This window comes from Sorex fumeus, unplaced genomic scaffold (genome assembly GCF_029834395.1).
Source record: "Sorex fumeus unplaced genomic scaffold, SorFum_2.1 ptg000240l, whole genome shotgun sequence".
In the NCBI taxonomy this organism is placed as follows: Eukaryota; Metazoa; Chordata; class Mammalia; order Eulipotyphla; family Soricidae; genus Sorex; species Sorex fumeus.
In genome coordinates, this window is record NW_026606297.1 from 3,866,977 (window position 1) to 3,877,050 (window position 10,074).

Here is a 10,074-nt window from a genome sequence, read left to right on the forward strand (position 1 = left end):
CAACCCACTCAGTAACTCATCTGCCCTCCCGAATTCAGTAATCCCCTCCATCCCTACCGTGGATTGATGAGATGTACAGTGAGGCTGAAACATCTTTTTAATATCAAAAGTATTCTGTACATAAAGTGGATAATGCACACAAAATGATATATGTCTGTGGTTTTTAGCTTGAAGAGTGCTTTCCCCTTGCTCTATTTGACCTGAGATCCCCTCGTCACAACATTTCCATGACTAGCAAATGGCCCTTTTTATTGCTATAATCACTGAGGTTATACCATATGCTTTCTAACAGATGAACATGAAAAAAGTAAAACTAATCATTTAAATTAGTTTCAGGGATACTGTTCTTGGCATAGAATAGACTACATGAATCTTTTGCAGCTATTTCAACTCACAGTGAACCAGCTTTTGTAGATTTAGCTCGCAACATAGCCTATATTTTCCTGACCTTGAACAGTTATTAACATTTTATGATTCTGGAATAATACTTACTCCATAATGACCATACTCTTTTATGATCTATTATAATAATAGATTACACAATTATTTTATAGGATAATGCATTAAAATCCTCTGAATATTAAAAAAAAAACCTTTGAACGAAATGTGAAAGGAGTTTAACAAGGTAAAAGAAATGACCTGGTTATATTTGCTTAAACTCTGGCTCATCTTAACGGTAAGAAGTGCCTGACTCAGCCAAATCCATCACCCTAATGAAACCTTTCTTCCTTCTCTCTCACAAAGGCCCTAGCTTCCATCTTGGATGTGATAACAGGTATTAGAGTCTCAACAAAAAATCATTTGTTCTTATATCTATTCTTATACTTAATGCAATGATACAATAAATGCATGTTAGATATAAACTTAATTTAAGATTACTACCAAAGCCCCAAACTCTATCTGCCCACTTTATGATATATACTACCACTAATATTGAATTTCAGTAATCTTTATAAAATGAGCATAAGTCTTTCGAGTTAGATATGATTCTTTCTGGCGTCATGGTGGTTTGGTTTCAGGAGAGTGAAATTAAGTAGGCTCAAATATGCCTCAGGAGAAAATGGAGCAGTGAAGTTGTTAATCATGTTTGTGAGAAACAGCAATGCAAAGCCTCTAAAATTATTGAAGACTTACATCTAAGTGAGCATAAAGATGAAATAGATAGAGGTACATAAAATATTCCAGGGACTTTTGACTATTATGTTCATTAGAGTTCCAGCTTAATGCATGCTTTATTGCCCAGAAATTCATTTCATTTGCATTTTAACTGGGTTTTAGTCGAGTTAATCCTTTTTCTTCCTTGCTAAAAAAGTATTCAGCAACTACAGCAAAATACCAAAAAAGAGAGTAATTGAAAGAGACTCCTTGTACCAAAACTTAACTTTGTCATGGTTTACTAAAGAAAGGAGATGTCTATACTAACGCCACTAAATTGCATCATATTTGGCACTGAATCAATCATGTGTATTATAGAGTATGTTCTACTAAATAGCAGGCAACTTATTCATTTATGCTAAAGATTTAGTATCAAGGGAATTCAATGAAAATCAACACTTCATTTGCACAAGAGTGAAAATTGATAAAGTATTCACACATTTAGAAGTAGGTAATTAATTTTCACAGATCACTTGAATATATAATAATACACATCATCTCAACTGTTGTTCAAATTTAAAAAAAGGTTATTTTAGTTGTATTTTATAAACATAATCACTTGGTTCAATAAGTACATTGACCAGATTTTTAAAAAGTCAATTAAAAAAAATTAAAATCTATTTTCTAAATCCTAATCTTTCCCAGCCACTTGGAAGTAAAATCCTTTCATCTATATGTAAAATTAAAAACCTTAAAGAACCAAAATCATGGTGATAATGTCTTAGTGGGCTGGAGCTATAGTACAGCGGTAGGGCATTTGCCTTACAAGGGGCCAACATGGCTGACTCAAGTTCGATTCTTCCGTCCCTCTCGGAGAGCCCGGCAAGCTACCCAGAGTATCTCGCCCTCATGGAAGAGCCTGGCAAGCTCCCCGTGACATATTCAATATGCCAAACACAGTAACAACAAGTCTCATGATGGAGATGTTACTGGGCCCACTCAAGCAATGTCTTAGTAAAATGGTCCCCATTTCCAAAAGTACCAAAGTAAAGAAGACAAGAAAAAGATAACTCTTACTAGATAGACAAATAATTTTTATCCACAAAAGGACAGTTTCTTCATTATTCTGAAATGTTTTCACATGTACGTTTAAAATAAAATAGTGTGATTTGACTCTTAGCATCTTATTGAGAACTTTCAGAACACCATTCAAAAAAATCACCTCCCTTCTCTGGATAAATGCATAGACTGATGTCAGACAAATTATCAGTATGAAAAAATGCCAAATTTAATTGCCTATTATGAAGGATGTAAGTGACTGTAAATTCTAAAGTAAACAGGAGAAGCCCAGGGCTTATATCCTACATTAAGCCATAGAACTGAGACTGGGGCATATAGGAATGAGGAGGAGCTTAACACAATGAAAAAGGGGTGAACTCATGTGACAAATCTTTTCTCTAAGTATCTACCCCTGCATAAGACAGTCTGTTTTGGCTGATGTAAACACCAGTCTGCAGAGAACTGCAAATCTAGATTCTCCGCCATCTTTTCATAATGTTAAGAGTTTGTCCACTTGCATCAGTAAAATATATTAGAAAACATGCTAACCTAGACATCAGGAGAGAGGTTTATCTTAGAGTCATTCCTAAAAAACTTTCTTTTCATTAAAATTTTCTGTAAAAGTGTGTGTTATTTCTAAAGGAAAACTGAGAGTTTGCTTTCTTTCTCACGGTGACTGAAAAGATAAAGTGTTCTGCTAGCTCTAATTTACTTACCTCACCTGAAGCTATTATCACATTTAGGATGGCTTTTTACGAGGGCTACTGGCTTCTTAATGAGGTCACACAATGATGATGATTGTTTGGAAGAATTCCTGTTGTTAATTGGCACATTAAAAAAAGAAGTTTGGAGCTGTCAATCACTGCAACTACTAAGGTATATAGTAAACAAGCAAAAAATGCTACAGCCAGAAAGGTATGTTGAGTCAGCCTATGTTTGTGTTAGGTTTATTGTTGCCTGAAGAAAATAAAAATGATTTTGAATGAGTAGTAGTCATTAAACAGAAAGTCCTTTTTTTAACCTGTCTTCACCCCTGCTAATTATTGCAGAAAGAAAACGTATAAGCAGGAATTTAATAAGACAACAAAGCCAACTCACCCAGAGTTAGATATGTCCCCACTCACTTGGTTGCAAGGAGAAGCAAACTGAGATGCTGGTGAGGACACAAATTTACCTAAATAACACCTCTCCAATTTCACTTATGGAAGGATGACCTTCTAGAGACTCTAGCAAAATTTTAAAAATGCATTTGCATTTGATTTTATGATATGGGTGAGAATCATATAAAATGTGTATACTTGCCTTAGTAAGTGCACATTATCAACTTAGGTAAAGTAAAGATTTTGTTGATACAGTCTGAAGTTACACAAATCTAATTTCCAATTTACCACAATTTCAAATGTTTTAGGAGTTGGGGTATGAATCAATGGTAGTATCCTAGACTGTAATGAGTGATAAAATATAAACTATAGATCCCACTGCATTATGTTTCTGACACTGCTGAATGCAATTAAATTGTAATAACAAAACATTTACATCATGTTTTCCTGCATGTCTAATATTAACAATTTATATTATATTTGCATATATCCTTTATCTCAAATTTGTTGAGACTTCATTCCATAGTCTCACAACTTTGTACAAAATAAATATCTTTTGGACAATAATGTCATTCTTATATCTTTTAATAAGGAAAATTGAAGTAAATTTGGAACAGTTATATAAACATAGTTAAGAGGCGGTTAGATCAGGAAAGAAATCATTTTTGAATTTTCTATTCTTATTTAATCTCATAAAATGAGATGAGAGAAAGAAAAGAGAGAGCAATGATACAAAAACCAAAGCCAGAATAAAAAGGAAATGTAAAAATTGACATCATTTAGAAATGGAGATGCTATAAACTCACAACATGTAAAAACATAGTCTTCAAAAGCAGATGAATGAAGAAAGAAAACTAGAATGCTGTGTGCCAAATGTCTTACAAAAGAAAGTCTGTTTATAATTAAAACACCTATTACATATAAACACAAAAATTTATTGACCATTAATGGACAAAAACAATCTCAATATTTTAAATAGTTGGACATTCTAGATCATTCAAAAGAGAATGATTATTAGATTAATTTTCTCTGTATCATTCCAATTTTAGTATATGTGCTTTTGAAGTGAGGACTGAAGTAATTTTTATACTCATATATTCACACAAACACAGTAACATAAAAGTAACGGCTAAAAATTTTAAAATGTTCATGTCATTTCCTCCCTATCTTTTTTTAAGAGGAAAACTATGCCAGCAACTTAAAGTACAAATTAAAAATTTTGAATTGTAAAAGAAAAAGAAAAGGGAAAATATTTAAAAATAAATCATTAAGTAATTAACAAACTAACCCCTACACTATAATGACATAGCTTGATATATAACTTGATATAAAAATATGATCCTGTAACAATTCAATTGATGAGTATCAATATCAAGAAATTATTCTGAAAACACCCACAGCTCTCATTGGTGACAATTTGATCTTAATGTCTAAGACATTATTCTAACCAATAATATATCAAGAAAATTCTGAGATTGTTCATACATTTTGAAATATTTACTTAAAAATTATAAATTTATTATGTATGCTTCCTCTATGTTAATATTTCCCTAAAGCTAACACTGAGTACATCAATTGAACTATTTAAGCTCTCTGATCATTTCTATATAAATTTTATAATTAATTATAAAAACATTCAAAAGCTTAAAAAAGCTGCTTATTTCTTCTACGAAAAAATTCTATTAAAATATAAATAATTTTTTCCATAGAATTAAGAAAAATACTAAGTACTTTGGGTTAAAGAAGTAATTTTTCCTTGCACAGGGACCATGCTAATCTTCTCTGTATCATTCGAGTTTTAAGAATATGTGCTTCTGAAGTGAGCACTGAAGTAATTTTTATACTCATATATTCACATTTCAGTTGGAAATTATTGACTTAAAATGCAGTACAATTTGAAATAAAATGTAAAACAGCTACCAAAAAACAATTTAATAACAAATAAACCTTACTTATAAGACCATTATCAGATATCTGTCTAAGTGTTATAGATACTTTTAGTCTGCAATGTTTAGTGTATGTATTGGAAGAGAAGATATCTGAAAGCTGTTACCTGTTACCTTGATGTAAAGAAATGAAAGAAAATAGGTAAGCAAAAGTGATGTGTCATTTTTAGGATGATCCATTTAAGAAAATTTGAGCACTCTATGTCTTTATTAGGCCTCTGTGGTTTCAAAAAATCTTTGTTTTAATAGAGAGTCAGAATTTAAATTAATAGGAACCAAGGACAAGAAAGTTATTCAGAAGCTGACCAAACGCAAGGTGTACTTGTTGTAGTCAAGAACATTAACATTACTGAGTTAAGTCATTAAAAATATGTTTTTCCTATGTGTTCGGACCAGTATTAATTTACTCTATTGGTCAATTGCAGAAGACTTATTTCATTTTTACAATTTCCTTTCCATGGTTATAGATAGATAGATGGGTAGATAGATAGATAGATAGAGATGTTATTATATATACATATGCATATATATTTATATTTGTTATTTATTCAGGTACTGAGATTTTATTGATCATTACTGGTAGATCATCTGCCTTTAGAGGCATGAGCATGTCTATTGCTACTGCTCAATACTCAGTTTCTTAAAGTCTAAGATCCCTGGTATCGAGCTATTAGCAGAAAACAACACACAACTCAGATTTGACAGTAATGAAAATGACTGTAGTGTGGTTGTTTTCTCTCTAAAAAATTTTTTTAATCAAATTTTAAAAGTGATTGAATTGTGGAAACATTTGTTTTTAAGAAAATTTTTAAATTCCTTGTGTAACATAAGAAATTCAATAGACACAGAAATTCTATAAACACATCATCTTGAACTAATGTGCTTCTTTCACAGAAAAGCATCAGAGAACTGTGCTAGAACATCACTGTATCATTAAATTTTACAGAGAGTCTATGAGGAAAAAATTCTTACAACTGAAAGACCAACATAGGAGTATTTAACCTGAATGAATTCTGTTCTTTGAATGAATGTTAAGATAAATTCATCACTAGATTTCCATAAACAATGAATGTTACTTAACATTGGGTATAGGGATGGCTCCCACATTTTAAAACAGGAATTGTATCAATAAAATAAATACTATGTGAGCTCATTCAACTAGAAGAAAGAGACCAAGAGTTTGATACTATAGTAATTGTGTGTGCTTCTGGGGACTACAGGACCTTAGCTAAGTAGTAACAGGAACACAATAAATAATATCACTAATTGTTTTAAGGTTAATCTTTACCTGGGGCCCAATCAATATGAGGAAGACTTTTTTTTACATAAAAAGTAAAATATTAACAATATACAACTCCTAGCATTTAGATACATGTTAGAATTTGGTTCTATTTTAGACAAACATAATTTCTTGCTATGACAAATCCAGTTTAGAGAGAGTGACCTATCACTAGGAAAAAACTGACAAGAAAATTGAATTAATAAAATTATTTTAATTTACACATAACATATGATTTTGGAAAGAAAACAAAATTTTAATAAATAAAAAATGTGTTTCACCTAACATCATAAGGAAAATTCATAGATACTATAAATCAACAAAATCTAATAGGCTCTGGAGTTGTAAATAACATTCTCAAATTAAAATAAGTAATAGTATTGGAGTACCCTTGAGCTGTAAGTAAGTTGAAATCCTGCCTTTCTGGCCCAATATTGATTGTCAAGAAGGTAGTGTTTAATGAAATAAGTCAGATAGAAAAAAGAAACGCCGCATGATTTGACTCATGTAAAACCAAGGGGCTGGAGCGATAGCACAGCGGGTAGGGCGTTCGCCTTACAAGCAGCCAACATGGCCGACCCGAGTTCGATTCCTCCGCCCCTCTCGGAGAGCCCGGCAAGCTACCGAGAGTATTCGATATGCCAGACACAGTAACAACAAAGTCTCCAATGGAGACGTTACTGGGCCTGCTCGAGCAAATCGACGATCAACAGGAGGGCCTTTACCTTTACCTTTACCTTTACCTAAAACCAAGAAATCACCTAAATAAAGTAGAAATAAAAAAAAACAAAGAAACATTCAGTGATTACCAGAAGGAAAAAGAATGAAGCAATGTCAATTGGATAAAATAATACATTTTGATGACAAATTGGACTTTTATTCATAAAATTAATATTCTAAATACATATGTTGATTTATAATACACACATGGACTTATCTAAGTTAGAAGTCAATATAAGTTTAGAGTAGAACTGTAGCACTGCCCTCCTGTTGTTCATCGATTTGTTCCAGCGGGCCCAGTAACATCTCTATCATGAGACTTGTTATCACTGTGTTTGGCATATTGAATATGTCACAGGAAGCTTGCCAGGCTTTGCTGTGCAGGAGAGATATTCTCGGTAGCTTGCCTGGTTCTCCGAGAGGGGCAGAGGAATCGAACCTGGCTCTGCCGGGCCAGTTGCACGCAAGGCAAATGCCCTACTGCTATGCTATCGCTCCAGCCCCAATTTTGGAGTAAAATAGAATAATAGTAAAAAGTTCTATATGGATATTGATTGCATAATAAAATACATTAATAATTAAAACCTTTAATTAAGAGCTATAGATCCTAGACATTTTTAGTTAAAATGGAGATAAAATTGAAATTAAACAAATCACAAAACATGAGGTATAACAGAATTTTTCAAAAAAGATACTAAAAAAGTAAAATACAACAAAGCACATTTTCTCACCTACAAAATTCATGCTATTAAATTAGTGAAAGTGTCATTACGCAGTGGTAATGTCATTATAATATTTCAATCAGTTTACTTTTTTTTTTTTAATGGATGGCCTACTGGTGCTTGGGGTTTATTCCTGGCCTGTGTTCAATGATCAATTCTGCCAAGGCTCTGGGAAAAATGTGGCAACAATATTTGAACCCAGGATAGCTACATGCAAGTAATGAATAAATTTTCTTTTGTTTTTTTTGTTGTTTATTTTTTGGAACACAATGAGTGATGCTCAGTATTTACTCCTGGCTCTGTACTAAGGGATCACTTCTGGAGGGTTCTTGGTACCATCTGGCTTGCCTGAAATAGAACCTGTGTTGGCCAAGTACAAGGCTAATATATTGCCCTTTCTACTATGGCTCATGTTCTTCGAATTTATTTCTATGCATTGATCACTTCATACATTTTTTTCTCATGCTATATTTTAGGACTGGAGCTCAGCGGTGGGGCATTTGCCTTGCACGCAGTCAACCCAGGTTCGATTCCTCCATCCCTCTCGGATAGCCTGGTAAGCTCCCCATGGCATATTCGATAAGCTAAAAACAGTAACGACAAGTATCACAATGGAGACGTTACTGGTGTCCGCTCCAGCAAATCAATGAACAACAGGAGGACTGTTATCCAGTGTTCCAGTGCTATATTTTAAAATGAATGTTAAGGTGAATTATAAAAACATACAGGAGATGAAATGCAGCTCTGTGAAAATTGTGCGTGCAAAACGGCATATGAATTCCTGGATGGTACCAGAAAAAGGAAATAAACTATAATAGAAAATAACAAATAAATCCCAAATAAATCAAGTGTGCTCTCGTAAATCCAGAAGCTAGAGAAGATTCAATAATCAAAGGTGAGGTGATCTGAAATTAAGCAGTTATTCTTTGTTAATTCAGACATTCAGTATATGAGTATTTTAACCCCAAACCTTCTGGCAATCATGTCACAAATATAATAATTTATAAAACCAACCATTTTAATGAGATAAAAGTAAAAATATTTGCCTTATAGTATTACACATTCTAAAATTAATACTCAGAAGATTTTCTTGTAAGTCTTCAAGTGGATATGAATAATGTAAGAAAAGATGTGCTTAGAACACATGATAAGAAATGTGTTGGTGAATATTAAATTTGAAGTAACTTTATTCTGTAGAAGACTAATATTAATCATAAAAAGTGATACTATTCCAACAGAAATGGTGTGACCTAAGCAAATGAAGTGTATTTCATACTGTTCTAGTCTTTGTTTTTTCCAAGGATATAGCATTTCTCTGTAAAGATGATTAATGAAAAAAATATACTGTATTTTTCTCAACCCTTTTTTGAGCTAGCCAATAATGTTTATTTTCCCCCCTCTGGTTGTAATTATTTAGTTCTTACCGGGTCAGAGAGAGGCAAACTACAGTATTTACTATTTGAGGTAGCAAAACTGATGCCCAAATTAGTTGACTTTGGTTTTATATTATGAAATAACAGAGTTTTATTGGGGGATGTTAATGCAAATTTATTGAAGGTTATGCAATACTGCGTGTGTGTGTGTATATATATATGAATATATATACAGTACAAGTATTGCATAATATACACACATACATATACACACATCTCATATTTACTATAAGTTAAACAGAATTATAATTTGATAAAACATTGCTACACTTCACTTATAGTTTTAGCCTTTCATGGAGGGAGAGTGGGGCACAATTTTTATTAGGGCACCTCAAGTCTATTGAAAGTCCTGTTTATAGAAACGTCTTTGGAAAAACTCTATTTCCTTCTTTGTGATATAGCTGAGGGGAATCATAAGGAAAAGAAAGAATTAAAATGTTTATTTTAATTTTGTGCTAAAATATAACATTAGATTAAACATGTGAAGGAAAAAGAATGAAGCAATGTAAATTGGCCGCTTGTAAGGCGAACTTGTGATAAAGCTGATGTTTAGGAAATAATAATGGATAGGAAATTAAATTGATTGTAACAAAATAATTGTAACAAGGCAAGATTGCTAATAATAAAATAGAGAAAACTGGATAAATTATTCTTGAAATAGATCAACTAGCTGCTAAAACTCCTGCAAACATCCACACATGCTGAGACATAGGGACACCT

General features: G+C 32.4%; 1 non-coding gene across 1 annotated transcript; it reads right to left on the bottom strand.

Moving 5' to 3' along the window:
• Positions 1 to 4,970: 4,970 nt before the first annotated feature.
• LOC130018200 (U6 spliceosomal RNA) lies at positions 4,971 to 5,081 on the bottom strand. Its single transcript, XR_008791504.1, has one exon. It is a non-coding gene; the product is annotated as a U6 spliceosomal RNA (small nuclear RNA).
• Between the last annotated feature and the right edge of the window lie 4,993 nt (positions 5,082 to 10,074).